We start from the raw sequence: 17,756 nt of genomic DNA on the forward strand, positions 1-17,756 counted from the left end.
CCCCCCCCTTTTGAGGGTTTTTTGACCCTCACCCCAAAAACCCTAGCCCTAACCTAAACCCCTCTCCCCCAAACCTCACTCATTCAGACATTCCCTCCTTCCCTCCCTCCTTCCTTCCTTCCTTCCTTCCCTCCCTCCCTCCCTCCCTCCCTCCCTCCCTCCCTCACTAGCTTTTCTCTTTGACACGCTTAGAAAGATTGCACCCTTCCCGGAGACGCTGCAATACCGGGGCGATGCGCGGAGCGGACGGAGCGAGCCCCTGTTCCGACTCCCTGTTGCAAAAATCCGTTTAATATGTTGTCCTCGCATGGAGGACATATCAGATATTAAACTGATAAGAACAGATACTACACTTGATCTTAGCCAAAAGGCCGAGAAGCGATGACCGCATTATCGGACGCCCCCGGCGCGCGGACCCTCCGTGCACCACCTGGGCCGCTCGGTCACCACACCGAGAACGGCCGAAACCACCAAAAGCCAAAACCAAAGCCGAGGCCAAAAGCCGCAGGACAAGCAGGGACGGAAGCGGAAAGCCCAGGCCAAAAGCCGCAGGACAAGCAGGGACGGAAGCGGAAAGCCCAGGCCAAAAGGCAACAGAATTGAAACAGCTACAGAAGAAGCAAAGACAAAACCTGCCTTACCCGCAGGCACGCACCTAACCCCAAAGCCAACCTCACCCTGCTTTTGTCACACGTCCATCAGGCTCTGCCCTCCCTCGGGCAAAGCCTCCCAAAAATACCACGTTCCACTCGTCGGCGCTCCCCTCCACGGAAGTCTTTAGTAAAAGGCGAAAGGCTTGTGCGTGCTGAAGGGGAACCAGAGCGTCGATTTGAAACGACCCAAACGGCCTACCCCCAACCCCTCCGTTGGCCCTGACTCACCCGTCCGCGGGGGCGAACCGGGGAGAACCGGGGCGAACCGCATCCTTCTCGGGAAAAAAAAGGCGCGGAAACGCCACGGGCCGCAGAGGGGCTCGGCCCGCCCGCTTGGCTTTTCTTTCCTTACCGCACTTTCTCCATTTCATTGATGGCTTTTTCTCCATTAAGATCCGTACGTGTTTATCGTATGCGCCTTCCAGCCAGTCCACTCCGTGTTGGTGTCGACTGACACGGCGATAAAAAACTCATTCCGATTGCCTTCCAGTTTTTCACCTCGGCCCCGCTGAATGTCAGCCAGCTCTCTCTCTCTCTCTCTCTCTCTCTCTCTCTCTCTCTCTCTCTCTCTCTCTCTCTCTGTCACTCACTCACTCAGTCACTCACTCAGTCACTCACTCACTCAGTCACTCACTTTTTTTTTTTTTTTTTTTTTTTTTTTTTTATATCTAAAAGGGCGGGAAAACGCCACCGGCCGACAGGGCTCCGCCCACACCCCCTTTTCACCCCGTTTTTTTGGTAGGGATCGCTTGTTCCGCTTTGTTGGGGGGCCCCCCCCTTTTGAGGGTTTTTTGACCCTCACCCCAAAAACCCTAGCCCTAACCTAAACCCCTCTCCCCCAAACCTCACTCATTCAGACATTCCCTCCTTCCCTCCCTCCTTCCTTCCTTCCTTCCTTCCCTCCCTCCCTCCCTCCCTCCCTCCCTCCCTCCCTCCCTCCCTCCCTCCCTCACTAGCTTTTCTCTTTGACACGCTTAGAAAGATTGCACCCTTCCCGGAGACGCTGCAATACCGGGGCGATGCGCGGAGCGGACGGAGCGAGCCCCTGTTCCGACTCCCTGTTGCAAAAATCCGTTTAATATGTTGTCCTCGCATGGAGGACATATCAGATATTAAACTGATAAGAACAGATTTTTTTTCTTTTGAGAAAAATTTATTGGTTCTCACCGTTGACAGTTCATAAAAACAATTCGTTTTACATGTCTTTTCTTTTCTTAAAAGGTACATTAATTACAGGGCATAGGGGGCGCTAAAACACTGGTGTAATTACTTTAAAAGCACTGAATCGAAATCGTAGTTAAAAAGTGCCCGCTAAAACAACAAGGTGATCATGAATAAATACAGCAGTGTTAAAAAGCCATAAAAGAATGTACACTTGGTTAAGACATCTTTAAAGGAATGTTTTACAATGTGTCTTTAAAAATGTGACGTGTGTGTGTGACTATGTGTGTGTGTGTGCGTATGTGGCTATGTGTCTTGTGTGGCTATGTGAGTGTGTGTGTGTGAGTGCATTTAAAGGTTCTGTTCCTCAATTGTGCAGGACCGGGATGAGCTTGTCTGGCTTGCCTCTACCTGCCCCGCTGAACAAGCCACCGAGTCCTCCCCCTCCGGGGCCCAGCGGAGATCCTCGACCTGGGCAGCCATTCCGGCGCAGCCAGGCCGCTGCCGCCCGGACCACTTCACGTGGAGGGGGGCCCCTTCCGTATGGCGCGTGGGATGTACCACCCGAGGGTCTCTGCAGCCAGTTCCGCCGCTGCCTGGGTGGACATCTCCACGCGCTTCCCCGCCAGCAGGTTCCTGGAGGTCCAGAGGGCTTCTTTGAAGCATGTCAGGGTGAGCCAGAGATGGCGGAATTGTCCAGATGTCATGGTCCTCTGGCTCACCCCGTAGAGCACCAGCTGTGCGTTTAGGACCTCCCCTGCCGGCAGGCACGGGGTTATCAGGGGCCCCGCCAGGATCCACAGGTCCCGGGCGGCACTGCACTCCCAGAGCAGGTGCCTCACGGTCTCCTCTCCGCCACAAGTCGGCCGCGGGCACCTGGATGTCGTCGCCAGCCTCCGGGAGTGCATGACGGCTCTGACCGGGAGGATCTCATGGGCCACCATCCAGGAGAGGTCTCGGTGCTTGTTCAGCAGGGCAGGGTGGCTCACGTTCCGCCAGACCGTGGCCGACTCACCCAGGGCGAGTCGGTGCACTCGGGTCACTTCCTCCCGTTCCTGCACAAGAGAGAGAACAGAGCGGTGTTTGGTTAAAACGGTGAGTGGTTCTTTCTCTAAAATGTGTGTCTTTAAAAACGTCTTAATAAAAAGGTAGGCCGGGGGGAGGTTAAAAGACACTGGCGTCCTCAGGTCTTTCGGGATCCACTGCAGGTGCCTGAGGTAGGACCCCATCCAGAATCTGGTCAGGGCCGCGGTCTTGTGGTTTCCGGATGGGGTCGTCGCCAGTGCCAGGTGGAGTGCGGTGTACCGGCTACCAAAGAACACTTTAAAATCCGGGAGTCCCTTCCCTCCGTTTCGTGGGGCTCTCTTCACTACATCTCTTTTCAGGCGCTCCCACTTGGACCCCCAGATGAAATAAAACACCATCCTGTCGAGGACTAAAAGAATGGGTTTGGGGGGGATAAAAACAGAACCGATCAATAAGAACAAGGGTAAAATCACTGCTTTGATGATTAAAACCTTGCCTTCAAATGTCAGTCGTCTGAGTCCCCAGAACGTCAGTCTCTGTCGGGTTTTTGTCAGTAAGCCCTCCCAGTTTCCGCTCCCTCCCCCCTCCCGGTCGAACTGTACCCCGAGGATGCGGAGGTCGGTCTGGGTCGTCGTCATGGGAAGCCTAGTCATGTCTGTCCCACCCCACGGTCCGAAAAGTCTCCCCTCTGTCTTGTCCCTGTTAAGCTTGGCACCCGAAGCGAGGCCAAACCAGTCAGTCCGGTCCAGGGTCCTGTCTACGGATAAAAGGTCAGTGCATAAAATGTTGATGTCGTCCATGTATAAAATGCACTTGGCAGTCAGTCCCCCAGTCCCCGGGATCCCCAACCCACAAATGAGTTGGTCCCTTCTCAAGATCTGCGCCAGCGGCTCTATACAGCAGACATAGAGTAAGGGGGATAAGGGACACCCCTGACGGACGCCGCAGTTAACTTCCACTGCTTTGGATAAGAACCCGTTAACAAGGATTTTGCTGGTAATGTCCCCATACAGCAGTCCCACCCAAGCTAGGAATCTCCCCGGAAAACCCGCTTTTTGCAGTACCTTGAAAAGGTACTGGTGCGAGACCCGATCAAAGGCTTTCTCAAAATCTAAATTTAGGACTACTAGCCGAATGTTTCTGTCTCTCGCAAAACAGATGGTGTCTCTGATCAGTACCAGGCTGTCCGTGATCCTCCTTCCCGGGATGGCGCAGGCTTGATCCGGGTGGATCAAGTCCCCTAAAACACAAGACATACGAGAGGTTAAAATCTTGCTAAAAAGTTTACAGTCAACGTTTAAAAGAGTGATAGGTCGCCAGTTCTTTAGGTCCGCTTTGTCGTTTTTCTTGAATAAAAGGGATACAATGCCCATCCTAAAACTGTCAGGTAGTCGGTCGAGTCGTTCAAAGTCCTTAAAAACAGTCAACAGGTCGTGTCTTAAAATATCCCAAAAGGTCAGATAAAATTCCAGGGGGAGCCCGTCCTCGCCTGGGGATTTCCCTTTTTTAAAACATCTGATGTTTTTGTCCATTTCTAAAAGGGTAAAATCCTGGGATAAAAGCACGGTGTTTACAACTGTTTTGTCTAAAAAGCTTAAAACCTCGTCCATGACGTGATTAAAAACTTCTTTCTTTTCAAACAACTCATCATAAAATTCCTCCACCACCTTCGTAATCTGTTGTGTGTCAGTTTTTAAAATCCCATTTTTATCTTTGATACTCGTTAAAACATTGCTCCTGCTGATTATTTTCTTAAAAAAGTACCTGGTACATTTTTCTCCTTCCTCCAGGTCTCTCTCTTTGCTTCTTAAAATCACTCCTCTGCTCACCTCTTCCGCCATTAAAACCATTTCTTTTTTCACCTCTCTTATTTCATCGTTAAAATCCAGCCCTTCCTGTGTAAGTTTAAAATACCTCTCCAACCTCCTCTGCAGTCCCACCATGCGTCTCTCTGTTTTCTTTCTTTTTTCCCTCCCTTTCCGTTTAAAAAAAGTCTGTGTCCTATGTTTCACCATTTCCCACCACTGTGCTCGTGTTTCGAACATGTCTTGAAGGGTCTGCCAGTCCCTGAACCGCTCCCTGTATGACCTTGTTATCCCTTCGTCCTCCAACAGGGAGCAGTTCAGTTTCCACAGACCCTTCCCTACCGTCACACCCGAGGTTAGTGAAAGGGTGCACGTGAGCATACAGTGGTCCGAAAAGAATACCGGGGTTAATCTAGCATCGGTTGGGGGGGCGTCTCGGGTCAGTACGTAGTCAATGCGAGAGGCTCTGGTACCATCGCCACTGGACCAGGTGAAGCCCTCCTCTCTGGGATGCAGGGATCTAAAACAGTCAACTAATTTGAAATCCCTACAAAGTCCGTGTAATAAAACCGACGATTTGTCTACTTTAAAAAACTCTCCGGCTCCTTTCCTATCCTTCCTTGATAAAACACAGTTAAAATCCCCTCCCACCACTAGGGGATCCCTCCCTAGCAGGTGGGACTGCAGGTCATCTAAAAGGTCGCACCTCTCATTTTTGCTGCTAAAACCATACACATTTATCAGTTTAAAATCCTTCCCTAAAAAATTCAAATTCAGTAAGAGCATACGTCCGTTGTGTAAAACTGTGCTCCCCTTCACCAAGATGTGTGCATTTTTTATTAAAACCGCCACTCCATCGTTCTTGTTGTTATTTGATCCACTCCATACTGAGGGTCCATGGCTCCACTTACTCTCCCACTGTTGATAAAAGGTTTTAAAAGGCAGTCCACATTCTTGGATTAAAACAATATCTGTCTGTACAGTACTTAAAAAGGTTAAAATGGACTGGGCTCTAAAACCTGACTTAATGGATCTTACATTAAGAGTGGTGATTGTGAGTGCCATAAAAAGGATGAAGGGGGTTAAAGGGGACGTGCGCATTACTAAAACCAGGGAAGTGGGTTGGGTCTAAAAAAGGGGTGATCAATAAAACCAATAAAACAATAAAAGCAGAGGGTAATAATCAACAGTTAAAACAAGCACTAAAACCGGACCTACGAAATGTCAACACTCTCTTGCTCACTCTTAGTTTTCTTTTTGTGGGGGAGGCCCGAGCTCTCCTTAGGGGACGATGTGACCAGGTTTACATTTAAAAAAGACTTTTGGTTCGGAGAGCTAGAAGGAAATACCCTGGAAGAGGAATCTGACTCTTCAGAGCTCACTTCGGGCCTCCCCCTCTTCCCGGCGTGATCGATGTCAAAGGACAGATCTTTGTGTCTTTCTACCGCCGGGAGTTGGCCACATGGCATTAAAACCTCGCTTTCGCCACTTTCGGCCGAGTCACGGGAGTCAGAGGAGGAGGAGGCGCTGGCGGCCTCTCCTGGGCTCTCCCCCTCCTCCTCTTCGCGCTCTTCCTGCCTCCCGTGCTCGGCCTCCTGGTTTAAAATGTTTAAAATCGGGACCGTTCTCTGTGCCATTTCCTCCTCCTGCACCTCTTTCTCCGCTCTTTCTCTCTCCTTTTCCGCTCTTTGGCCCTCCGCCACCTTCACCATCATCTCTCTCACCGCCTCCTCCTCCGCCCTTTCCTTCTCCTTCTCCGCTTCCTTTTCCCTCTCTTCTCTGGCTGGTCCCGCCTGCTCCACGGACGCCCTGACCGTCCGGAGCTTGTTAGCGAAGGACTGAGGGCAGTCTCTGAACAGGTGGGAGAGCTCGCCACACAGGTTGCAAGCCCTCCCATTTGGGCACTCCGCGAAGGCGTGCCCCAACTCCCGACATTTCCCGCACACAATTTCCTGGCACGCCTCCGCGAGGTGCCCATGCTTCATACACTTTCTGCACAACTTTGGCTGTCCCTGGTAGTGTACGAAGCCCCTGTTCTCCCCCAACACGATCATTGAGGGTAACTGCCTCAGTCCTTCAAAACCTGTAGAATCTGGAACCTGCTGGATGGGTACTCTCCAAGACCCATTCCAAATGCCGTCCAGATCCCTTACTCTAACTGGAGCCCCTTTAACTGTGCAGTACCGTCTCAACCAAACACAGATATCTTCAGGGTTCACAGTCTCATTAAACATTCTGACAATCACCACTTTTAGTGTGTTGTCAGTCAGTTTCTCCAAGGCAAAGGAGCAGGTAATTTTCTCTCTGCTGTTCTCATATCTGGTCCAAAATTCTTTCAATGCATTTGCGGAGCTAAAACTGACATCGAAACCCTGCCCAGAGGGCAAGGCTAAGATGCAATTAAGCTCCGCCGGAGAGAACTTCAAAACCTTCTGCAGCAGGTTCCTGGAGAAGTCCAATCTGGACATCTCCAGTTTCTGATAAGAACAGATACTACACTTGATCTTAGCCAAAAGGCCGAGAAGCGATGACCGCATTATCGGACGCCCCCGGCGCGCGGACCCTCCGTGCACCACCTGGGCCGCTCGGTCACCACACCGAGAACGGCCGAAACCACCAAAAGCCAAAACCAAAGCCGAGGCCAAAAGCCGCAGGACAAGCAGGGACGGAAGCGGAAAGCCCAGGCCAAAAGCCGCAGGACAAGCAGGGACGGAAGCGGAAAGCCCAGGCCAAAAGCCGCAGGACAAGCAGGGACGGAAGCGGAAAGCCCAGGCCAAAAGCCGCAGGACAAGCAGGGACGGAAGCGGAAAGCCCAGGCCAAAAGCCGCAGGACAAGCAGGGACGGAAGCGGAAAGCCCAGGCCAAAAGCCGCAGGACAAGCAGGGACGGAAGCGGAAAGCCCAGGCCAAAAGCCGCAGGACAAGCAGGGACGGAAGCGGAAAGCCCAGGCCAAAAGCCGCAGGACAAGCAGGGACGGAAGCGGAAAGCCCAGGCCAAAAGGCAACAGAATTGAAACAGCTACAGAAGAAGCAAAGACAAAACCTGCCTTACCCGCAGGCACGCACCTAACCCCAAAGCCAACCTCACCCTGCTTTTGTCACACGTCCATCAGGCTCTGCCCTCCCTCGGGCAAAGCCTCCCAAAAATACCACGTTCCACTCGTCGGCGCTCCCCTCCACGGAAGTCTTTAGTAAAAGGCGAAAGGCTTGTGCGTGCTGAAGGGGAACCAGAGCGTCGATTTGAAACGACCCAAACGGCCTACCCCCAACCCCTCCGTTGGCCCTGACTCACCCGTCCGCGGGGGCGAACCGGGGAGAACCGGGGCGAACCGCATCCTTCTCGGGAAAAAAAAGGCGCGGAAACGCCACGGGCCGCAGAGGGGCTCGGCCCGCCCGCTTGGCTTTTCTTTCCTTACCGCACTTTCTCCATTTCATTGATGGCTTTTTCTCCATTAAGATCCGTACGTGTTTATCGTATGCGCCTTCCAGCCAGTCCACTCCGTGTTGGTGTCGACTGACACGGCGATAAAAAACTCATTCCGATTGCCTTCCAGTTTTTCACCTCGGCCCCGCTGAATGTCAGCCAGCTCTCTCTCTCTCTCTCTCTCTCTCTCTCTCTCTCTCTCTCTCTCTCTCTCTCTCTCTCTGTCACTCACTCACTCAGTCACTCACTCAGTCACTCACTCACTCAGTCACTCACTTTTTTTTTTTTTTTTTTTTTTTTTTTTTTTATATCTAAAAGGGCGGGAAAACGCCACCGGCCGACAGGGCTCCGCCCACACCCCCTTTTCACCCCGTTTTTTTGGTAGGGATCGCTTGTTCCGCTTTGTTGGGGGGCCCCCCCCTTTTGAGGGTTTTTTGACCCTCACCCCAAAAACCCTAGCCCTAACCTAAACCCCTCTCCCCCAAACCTCACTCATTCAGACATTCCCTCCTTCCCTCCCTCCTTCCTTCCTTCCTTCCTTCCCTCCCTCCCTCCCTCCCTCCCTCCCTCCCTCCCTCACTAGCTTTTCTCTTTGACACGCTTAGAAAGATTGCACCCTTCCCGGAGACGCTGCAATACCGGGGCGATGCGCGGAGCGGACGGAGCGAGCCCCTGTTCCGACTCCCTGTTGCAAAAATCCGTTTAATATGTTGTCCTCGCATGGAGGACATATCAGATATTAAACTGATAAGAACAGATACTACACTTGATCTTAGCCAAAAGGCCGAGAAGCGATGACCGCATTATCGGACGCCCCCGGCGCGCGGACCCTCCGTGCACCACCTGGGCCGCTCGGTCACCACACCGAGAACGGCCGAAACCACCAAAAGCCAAAACCAAAGCCGAGGCCAAAAGCCGCAGGACAAGCAGGGACGGAAGCGGAAAGCCCAGGCCAAAAGCCGCAGGACAAGCAGGGACGGAAGCGGAAAGCCCAGGCCAAAAGCCGCAGGACAAGCAGGGACGGAAGCGGAAAGCCCAGGCCAAAAGCCGCAGGACAAGCAGGGACGGAAGCGGAAAGCCCAGGCCAAAAGCCGCAGGACAAGCAGGGACGGAAGCGGAAAGCCCAGGCCAAAAGCCGCAGGACAAGCAGGGACGGAAGCGGAAAGCCCAGGCCAAAAGCCGCAGGACAAGCAGGGACGGAAGCGGAAAGCCCAGGCCAAAAGCCGCAGGACAAGCAGGGACGGAAGCGGAAAGCCCAGGCCAAAAGGCAACAGAATTGAAACAGCTACAGAAGAAGCAAAGACAAAACCTGCCTTACCCGCAGGCACGCACCTAACCCCAAAGCCAACCTCACCCTGCTTTTGTCACACGTCCATCAGGCTCTGCCCTCCCTCGGGCAAAGCCTCCCAAAAATACCACGTTCCACTCGTCGGCGCTCCCCTCCACGGAAGTCTTTAGTAAAAGGCGAAAGGCTTGTGCGTGCTGAAGGGGAACCAGAGCGTCGATTTGAAACGACCCAAACGGCCTACCCCCAACCCCTCCGTTGGCCCTGACTCACCCGTCCGCGGGGGCGAACCGGGGAGAACCGGGGCGAACCGCATCCTTCTCGGGAAAAAAAAGGCGCGGAAACGCCACGGGCCGCAGAGGGGCTCGGCCCGCCCGCTTGGCTTTTCTTTCCTTACCGCACTTTCTCCATTTCATTGATGGCTTTTTCTCCATTAAGATCCGTACGTGTTTATCGTATGCGCCTTCCAGCCAGTCCACTCCGTGTTGGTGTCGACTGACACGGCGATAAAAAACTCATTCCGATTGCCTTCCAGTTTTTCACCTCGGCCCCGCTGAATGTCAGCCAGCTCTCTCTCTCTCTCTCTCTCTCTCTCTCTCTCTCTCTCTCTCTCTCTCTCTCTCTCTCTCTCTGTCACTCACTCACTCAGTCACTCACTCAGTCACTCACTCACTCAGTCACTCACTTTTTTTTTTTTTTTTTTTTTTTTTTTTTTTATATCTAAAAGGGCGGGAAAACGCCACCGGCCGACAGGGCTCCGCCCACACCCCCTTTTCACCCCGTTTTTTTGGTAGGGATCGCTTGTTCCGCTTTGTTGGGGGGCCCCCCCCTTTTGAGGGTTTTTTGACCCTCACCCCAAAAACCCTAGCCCTAACCTAAACCCCTCTCCCCCAAACCTCACTCATTCAGACATTCCCTCCTTCCCTCCCTCCTTCCTTCCTTCCTTCCTTCCCTCCCTCCCTCCCTCCCTCCCTCCCTCCCTCCCTCCCTCCCTCCCTCACTAGCTTTTCTCTTTGACACGCTTAGAAAGATTGCACCCTTCCCGGAGACGCTGCAATACCGGGGCGATGCGCGGAGCGGACGGAGCGAGCCCCTGTTCCGACTCCCTGTTGCAAAAATCCGTTTAATATGTTGTCCTCGCATGGAGGACATATCAGATATTAAACTGATAAGAACAGATACTACACTTGATCTTAGCCAAAAGGCCGAGAAGCGATGACCGCATTATCGGACGCCCCCGGCGCGCGGACCCTCCGTGCACCACCTGGGCCGCTCGGTCACCACACCGAGAACGGCCGAAACCACCAAAAGCCAAAACCAAAGCCGAGGCCAAAAGCCGCAGGACAAGCAGGGACGGAAGCGGAAAGCCCAGGCCAAAAGCCGCAGGACAAGCAGGGACGGAAGCGGAAAGCCCAGGCCAAAAGCCGCAGGACAAGCAGGGACGGAAGCGGAAAGCCCAGGCCAAAAGCCGCAGGACAAGCAGGGACGGAAGCGGAAAGCCCAGGCCAAAAGCCGCAGGACAAGCAGGGACGGAAGCGGAAAGCCCAGGCCAAAAGCCGCAGGACAAGCAGGGACGGAAGCGGAAAGCCCAGGCCAAAAGCCGCAGGACAAGCAGGGACGGAAGCGGAAAGCCCAGGCCAAAAGCCGCAGGACAAGCAGGGACGGAAGCGGAAAGCCCAGGCCAAAAGCCGCAGGACAAGCAGGGACGGAAGCGGAAAGCCCAGGCCAAAAGCCGCAGGACAAGCAGGGACGGAAGCGGAAAGCCCAGGCCAAAAGCCGCAGGACAAGCAGGGACGGAAGCGGAAAGCCCAGGCCAAAAGCCGCAGGACAAGCAGGGACGGAAGCGGAAAGCCCAGGCCAAAAGCCGCAGGACAAGCAGGGACGGAAGCGGAAAGCCCAGGCCAAAAGCCGCAGGACAAGCAGGGACGGAAGCGGAAAGCCCAGGCCAAAAGCCGCAGGACAAGCAGGGACGGAAGCGGAAAGCCCAGGCCAAAAGCCGCAGGACAAGCAGGGACGGAAGCGGAAAGCCCAGGCCAAAAGCCGCAGGACAAGCAGGGACGGAAGCGGAAAGCCCAGGCCAAAAGCCGCAGGACAAGCAGGGACGGAAGCGGAAAGCCCAGGCCAAAAGCCGCAGGACAAGCAGGGACGGAAGCGGAAAGCCCAGGCCAAAAGCCGCAGGACAAGCAGGGACGGAAGCGGAAAGCCCAGGCCAAAAGCCGCAGGACAAGCAGGGACGGAAGCGGAAAGCCCAGGCCAAAAGCCGCAGGACAAGCAGGGACGGAAGCGGAAAGCCCAGGCCAAAAGCCGCAGGACAAGCAGGGACGGAAGCGGAAAGCCCAGGCCAAAAGCCGCAGGACAAGCAGGGACGGAAGCGGAAAGCCCAGGCCAAAAGCCGCAGGACAAGCAGGGACGGAAGCGGAAAGCCCAGGCCAAAAGCCGCAGGACAAGCAGGGACGGAAGCGGAAAGCCCAGGCCAAAAGCCGCAGGACAAGCAGGGACGGAAGCGGAAAGCCCAGGCCAAAGGCCAAAAGCCGCAGGACAAGCAGGGACGGAAGCGGAAAGCCCAGGCCAAAAGCCGCAGGACAAGCAGGGACGGAAGCGGAAAGCCCAGGCCAAAAGCCGCAGGACAAGCAGGGACGGAAGCGGAAAGCCCAGGCCAAAAGCCGCAGGACAAGCAGGGACGGAAGCGGAAAGCCCAGGCCAAAAGCCGCAGGACAAGCAGGGACGGAAGCGGAAAGCCCAGGCCAAAAGCCGCAGGACAAGCAGGGACGGAAGCGGAAAGCCCAGGCCAAAAGCCGCAGGACAAGCAGGGACGGAAGCGGAAAGCCCAGGCCAAAAGCCGCAGGACAAGCAGGGACGGAAGCGGAAAGCCCAGGCCAAAAGCCGCAGGACAAGCAGGGACGGAAGCGGAAAGCCCAGGCCAAAAGCCGCAGGACAAGCAGGGACGGAAGCGGAAAGCCCAGGCCAAAAGCCGCAGGACAAGCAGGGACGGAAGCGGAAAGCCCAGGCCAAAAGGCAACAGAATTGAAACAGCTACAGAAGAAGCAAAGACAAAACCTGCCTTACCCGCAGGCACGCACCTAACCCCAAAGCCAACCTCACCCTGCTTTTGTCACACGTCCATCAGGCTCTGCCCTCCCTCGGGCAAAGCCTCCCAAAAATACCACGTTCCACTCGTCGGCGCTCCCCTCCACGGAAGTCTTTAGTAAAAGGCGAAAGGCTTGTGCGTGCTGAAGGGGAACCAGAGCGTCGATTTGAAACGACCCAAACGGCCTACCCCCAACCCCTCCGTTGGCCCTGACTCACCCGTCCGCGGGGGCGAACCGGGGAGAACCGGGGCGAACCGCATCCTTCTCGGGAAAAAAAAGGCGCGGAAACGCCACGGGCCGCAGAGGGGCTCGGCCCGCCCGCTTGGCTTTTCTTTCCTTACCGCACTTTCTCCATTTCATTGATGGCTTTTTCTCCATTAAGATCCGTACGTGTTTATCGTATGCGCCTTCCAGCCAGTCCACTCCGTGTTGGTGTCGACTGACACGGCGATAAAAAACTCATTCCGATTGCCTTCCAGTTTTTCACCTCGGCCCCGCTGAATGTCAGCCAGCTCTCTCTCTCTCTCTCTCTCTCTCTCTCTCTCTCTCTCTCTCTCTCTCTCTCTCTCTCTCTCTCTCTGTCACTCACTCACTCAGTCACTCACTCAGTCACTCACTCACTCAGTCACTCACTTTTTTTTTTTTTTTTTTTTTTTTTTTTTTTATATCTAAAAGGGCGGGAAAACGCCACCGGCCGACAGGGCTCCGCCCACACCCCCTTTTCACCCCGTTTTTTTGGTAGGGATCGCTTGTTCCGCTTTGTTGGGGGGCCCCCCCCTTTTGAGGGTTTTTTGACCCTCACCCCAAAAACCCTAGCCCTAACCTAAACCCCTCTCCCCCAAACCTCACTCATTCAGACATTCCCTCCTTCCCTCCCTCCTTCCTTCCTTCCTTCCTTCCTTCCTTCCCTCCCTCCCTCCCTCCCTCCCTCCCTCCCTCCCTCCCTCCCTCCCTCCCTCCCTCCCTCCCTCCCTCCCTAGCTTTTCTCTTTGACACGCTTAGAAAGATTGCACCCTTCCCGGAGACGCTGCAATACCGGGGCGATGCGCGGAGCGGACGGAGCGAGCCCCTGTTCCGACTCCCTGTTGCAAAAATCCGTTTAATATGTTGTCCTCGCATGGAGGACATATCAGATATTAAACTGATAAGAACAGATACTACACTTGATCTTAGCCAAAAGGCCGAGAAGCGATGACCGCATTATCGGACGCCCCCGGCGCGCGGACCCTCCGTGCACCACCTGGGCCGCTCGGTCACCACACCGAGAACGGCCGAAACCACCAAAAGCCAAAACCAAAGCCGAGGCCAAAAGCCGCAGGACAAGCAGGGACGGAAGCGGAAAGCCCAGGCCAAAAGCCGCAGGACAAGCAGGGACGGAAGCGGAAAGCCCAGGCCAAAAGCCGCAGGACAAGCAGGGACGGAAGCGGAAAGCCCAGGCCAAAAGCCGCAGGACAAGCAGGGACGGAAGCGGAAAGCCCAGGCCAAAAGCCGCAGGACAAGCAGGGACGGAAGCGGAAAGCCCAGGCCAAAAGCCGCAGGACAAGCAGGGACGGAAGCGGAAAGCCCAGGCCAAAAGCCGCAGGACAAGCAGGGACGGAAGCGGAAAGCCCAGGCCAAAAGCCGCAGGACAAGCAGGGACGGAAGCGGAAAGCCCAGGCCAAAAGCCGCAGGACAAGCAGGGACGGAAGCGGAAAGCCCAGGCCAAAAGCCGCAGGACAAGCAGGGACGGAAGCGGAAAGCCCAGGCCAAAAGCCGCAGGACAAGCAGGGACGGAAGCGGAAAGCCCAGGCCAAAAGCCGCAGGACAAGCAGGGACGGAAGCGGAAAGCCCAGGCCAAAAGCCGCAGGACAAGCAGGGACGGAAGCGGAAAGCCCAGGCCAAAAGCCGCAGGACAAGCAGGGACGGAAGCGGAAAGCCCAGGCCAAAAGCCGCAGGACAAGCAGGGACGGAAGCGGAAAGCCCAGGCCAAAAGCCGCAGGACAAGCAGGGACGGAAGCGGAAAGCCCAGGCCAAAAGCCGCAGGACAAGCAGGGACGGAAGCGGAAAGCCCAGGCCAAAAGCCGCAGGACAAGCAGGGACGGAAGCGGAAAGCCCAGGCCAAAAGCCGCAGGACAAGCAGGGACGGAAGCGGAAAGCCCAGGCCAAAAGCCGCAGGACAAGCAGGGACGGAAGCGGAAAGCCCAGGCCAAAAGGCAACAGAATTGAAACAGCTACAGAAGAAGCAAAGACAAAACCTGCCTTACCCGCAGGCACGCACCTAACCCCAAAGCCAACCTCACCCTGCTTTTGTCACACGTCCATCAGGCTCTGCCCTCCCTCGGGCAAAGCCTCCCAAAAATACCACGTTCCACTCGTCGGCGCTCCCCTCCACGGAAGTCTTTAGTAAAAGGCGAAAGGCTTGTGCGTGCTGAAGGGGAACCAGAGCGTCGATTTGAAACGACCCAAACGGCCTACCCCCAACCCCTCCGTTGGCCCTGACTCACCCGTCCGCGGGGGCGAACCGGGGAGAACCGGGGCGAACCGCATCCTTCTCGGGAAAAAAAAGGCGCGGAAACGCCACGGGCCGCAGAGGGGCTCGGCCCGCCCGCTTGGCTTTTCTTTCCTTACCGCACTTTCTCCATTTCATTGATGGCTTTTTCTCCATTAAGATCCGTACGTGTTTATCGTATGCGCCTTCCAGCCAGTCCACTCCGTGTTGGTGTCGACTGACACGGCGATAAAAAACTCATTCCGATTGCCTTCCAGTTTTTCACCTCGGCCCCGCTGAATGTCAGCCAGCTCTCTCTCTCTCTCTCTCTCTCTCTCTCTCTCTCTCTCTCTCTCTCTCTCTCTCTCTCTCTGTCACTCACTCACTCAGTCACTCACTCAGTCACTCACTCACTCAGTCACTCACTTTTTTTTTTTTTTTTTTTTTTTTTTTTTTATATCTAAAAGGGCGGGAAAACGCCACCGGCCGACAGGGCTCCGCCCACACCCCCTTTTCACCCCGTTTTTTTGGTAGGGATCGCTTGTTCCGCTTTGTTGGGGGGCCCCCCCCTTTTGAGGGTTTTTTGACCCTCACCCCAAAAACCCTAGCCCTAACCTAAACCCCTCTCCCCCAAACCTCACTCATTCAGACATTCCCTCCTTCCCTCCCTCCTTCCTTCCTTCCTTCCTTCCCTCCCTCCCTCCCTCCCTCCCTCCCTCCCTCCCTCACTAGCTTTTCTCTTTGACACGCTTAGAAAGATTGCACCCTTCCCGGAGACGCTGCAATACCGGGGCGATGCGCGGAGCGGACGGAGCGAGCCCCTGTTCCGACTCCCTGTTGCAAAAATCCGTTTAATATGTTGTCCTCGCATGGAGGACATATCAGATATTAAACTGATAAGAACAGATACTACACTTGATCTTAGCCAAAAGGCCGAGAAGCGATGACCGCATTATCGGACGCCCCCGGCGCGCGGACCCTCCGTGCACCACCTGGGCCGCTCGGTCACCACACCGAGAACGGCCGAAACCACCAAAAGCCAAAACCAAAGCCGAGGCCAAAAGCCGCAGGACAAGCAGGGACGGAAGCGGAAAGCCCAGGCCAAAAGCCGCAGGACAAGCAGGGACGGAAGCGGAAAGCCCAGGCCAAAAGCCGCAGGACAAGCAGGGACGGAAGCGGAAAGCCCAGGCCAAAAGCCGCAGGACAAGCAGGGACGGAAGCGGAAAGCCCAGGCCAAAAGCCGCAGGACAAGCAGGGACGGAAGCGGAAAGCCCAGGCCAAAAGCCGCAGGACAAGCAGGGACGGAAGCGGAAAGCCCAGGCCAAAAGGCAACAGAATTGAAACAGCTACAGAAGAAGCAAAGACAAAACCTGCCTTACCCGCAGGCACGCACCTAACCCCAAAGCCAACCTCACCCTGCTTTTGTCACACGTCCATCAGGCTCTGCCCTCCCTCGGGCAAAGCCTCCCAAAAATACCACGTTCCACTCGTCGGCGCTCCCCTCCACGGAAGTCTTTAGTAAAAGGCGAAAGGCTTGTGCGTGCTGAAGGGGAACCAGAGCGTCGATTTGAAACGACCCAAACGGCCTACCCCCAACCCCTCCGTTGGCCCTGACTCACCCGTCCGCGGGGGCGAACCGGGGAGAACCGGGGCGAACCGCATCCTTCTCGGGAAAAAAAAGGCGCGGAAACGCCACGGGCCGCAGAGGGGCTCGGCCCGCCCGCTTGGCTTTTCTTTCCTTACCGCACTTTCTCCATTTCATTGATGGCTTTTTCTCCATTAAGATCCGTACGTGTTTATCGTATGCGCCTTCCAGCCAGTCCACTCCGTGTTGGTGTCGACTGACACGGCGATAAAAAACTCATTCCGATTGCCTTCCAGTTTTTCACCTCGGCCCCGCTGAATGTCAGCCAGCTCTCTCTCTCTCTCTCTCTCTCTCTCTCTCTCTCTCTCTCTCTCTCTCTCTCTCTCTGTCACTCACTCACTCAGTCACTCACTCAGTCACTCACTCACTCAGTCACTCACTTTTTTTTTTTTTTTTTTTTTTTTTTTTTTATATCTAAAAGGGCGGGAAAACGCCACCGGCCGACAGGGCTCCGCCCACACCCCCTTTTCACCCCGTTTTTTTGGTAGGGATCGCTTGTTCCGCTTTGTTGGGGGGCCCCCCCCTTTTGAGGGTTTTTTGACCCTCACCCCAAAAACCCTAGCCCTAACCTAAACCCCTCTCCCCCAAACCTCACTCATTCAGACATTCCCTCCTTCCCTCCCTCCTTCCTTCCTTCCTTCCTTCCCTCCCTCCCTCCCTCCCTCCCTCCCTCCCTCCCTCCCTCCCTCCCTCACTAGCTTTTCTCTTTGACACGCTTAGAAAGATTGCACCCTTCCCGGAGACGCTGCAATACCGGGGCGATGCGCGGAGCGGACGGAGCGAGCCCCTGTTCCGACTCCCTGTTGCAAAAATCCGTTTAATATGTTGTCCTCGCATGGAGGACATATCAGATATTAAACTGATAAGAACAGATACTACACTTGATCTTAGCCAAAAGGCCGAGAAGCGATGACCGCATTATCGGACGCCCCCGGCGCGCGGACCCTCCGTGCACCACCTGGGCCGCTCGGTCACCACACCGAGAACGGCCGAAACCACCAAAAGCCAAAACCAAAGCCGAGGCCAAAAGCCGCAGGACAAGCAGGGACGGAAGCGGAAAGCCCAGGCCAAAAGCCGCAGGACAAGCAGGGACGGAAGCGGAAAGCCCAGGCCAAAAGCCGCAGGACAAGCAGGGACGGAAGCGGAAAGCCCAGGCCAAAAGCCGCAGGACAAGCAGGGACGGAAGCGGAAAGCCCAGGCCA

General features: G+C 55.2%; 12 non-coding genes and 2 pseudogenes across 12 annotated transcripts; all 14 read right to left on the minus strand.

The window, feature by feature from the left end:
* Positions 1–192: 192 nt before the first annotated feature.
* On the minus strand, positions 193–383 carry LOC136939852 (U2 spliceosomal RNA). The gene has a single exon (XR_010876062.1). It is a non-coding gene; the product is annotated as a U2 spliceosomal RNA (small nuclear RNA).
* Positions 384–707: 324 nt separating this feature from the next.
* Positions 708–825, minus strand: LOC136939812 (U5 spliceosomal RNA). The gene has a single exon (XR_010876025.1). It is a non-coding gene; the product is annotated as a U5 spliceosomal RNA (small nuclear RNA).
* Positions 826–1,631: 806 nt separating this feature from the next.
* LOC136939757 (U2 spliceosomal RNA) lies at positions 1,632–1,810 on the minus strand (annotated as a pseudogene).
* A 5,271-nt stretch (positions 1,811–7,081) lies between these two features.
* Positions 7,082–7,174, minus strand: LOC136939761 (U2 spliceosomal RNA; annotated as a pseudogene).
* Positions 7,175–7,762: 588 nt separating this feature from the next.
* LOC136939813 (U5 spliceosomal RNA) lies at positions 7,763–7,880 on the minus strand. Its single transcript, XR_010876026.1, has one exon. It is a non-coding gene; the product is annotated as a U5 spliceosomal RNA (small nuclear RNA).
* Positions 7,881–8,673: 793 nt separating this feature from the next.
* Positions 8,674–8,864, minus strand: LOC136939853 (U2 spliceosomal RNA). Its single transcript, XR_010876063.1, has one exon. It is a non-coding gene; the product is annotated as a U2 spliceosomal RNA (small nuclear RNA).
* Positions 8,865–9,452: 588 nt separating this feature from the next.
* LOC136939814 (U5 spliceosomal RNA) lies at positions 9,453–9,570 on the minus strand. The gene has a single exon (XR_010876027.1). It is a non-coding gene; the product is annotated as a U5 spliceosomal RNA (small nuclear RNA).
* An 809-nt stretch (positions 9,571–10,379) lies between these two features.
* Positions 10,380–10,570, minus strand: LOC136939854 (U2 spliceosomal RNA). The gene has a single exon (XR_010876064.1). It is a non-coding gene; the product is annotated as a U2 spliceosomal RNA (small nuclear RNA).
* A 1,915-nt stretch (positions 10,571–12,485) lies between these two features.
* On the minus strand, positions 12,486–12,603 carry LOC136939815 (U5 spliceosomal RNA). The gene has a single exon (XR_010876028.1). It is a non-coding gene; the product is annotated as a U5 spliceosomal RNA (small nuclear RNA).
* An 841-nt stretch (positions 12,604–13,444) lies between these two features.
* LOC136939855 (U2 spliceosomal RNA) lies at positions 13,445–13,635 on the minus strand. The gene has a single exon (XR_010876065.1). It is a non-coding gene; the product is annotated as a U2 spliceosomal RNA (small nuclear RNA).
* Positions 13,636–14,751: 1,116 nt separating this feature from the next.
* LOC136939817 (U5 spliceosomal RNA) lies at positions 14,752–14,869 on the minus strand. The gene has a single exon (XR_010876030.1). It is a non-coding gene; the product is annotated as a U5 spliceosomal RNA (small nuclear RNA).
* A 794-nt stretch (positions 14,870–15,663) lies between these two features.
* On the minus strand, positions 15,664–15,854 carry LOC136939856 (U2 spliceosomal RNA). Its single transcript, XR_010876066.1, has one exon. It is a non-coding gene; the product is annotated as a U2 spliceosomal RNA (small nuclear RNA).
* A 500-nt stretch (positions 15,855–16,354) lies between these two features.
* On the minus strand, positions 16,355–16,472 carry LOC136939818 (U5 spliceosomal RNA). Its single transcript, XR_010876031.1, has one exon. It is a non-coding gene; the product is annotated as a U5 spliceosomal RNA (small nuclear RNA).
* Positions 16,473–17,274: 802 nt separating this feature from the next.
* Positions 17,275–17,465, minus strand: LOC136939857 (U2 spliceosomal RNA). Its single transcript, XR_010876067.1, has one exon. It is a non-coding gene; the product is annotated as a U2 spliceosomal RNA (small nuclear RNA).
* Positions 17,466–17,756: the final 291 nt, after the last annotated feature.

The sequence above is a fragment of the Osmerus mordax genome, unplaced genomic scaffold (genome assembly GCF_038355195.1).
Source record: "Osmerus mordax isolate fOsmMor3 unplaced genomic scaffold, fOsmMor3.pri Scaffold_32, whole genome shotgun sequence".
NCBI classification, from domain to species: domain Eukaryota; kingdom Metazoa; phylum Chordata; class Actinopteri; order Osmeriformes; family Osmeridae; genus Osmerus; species Osmerus mordax.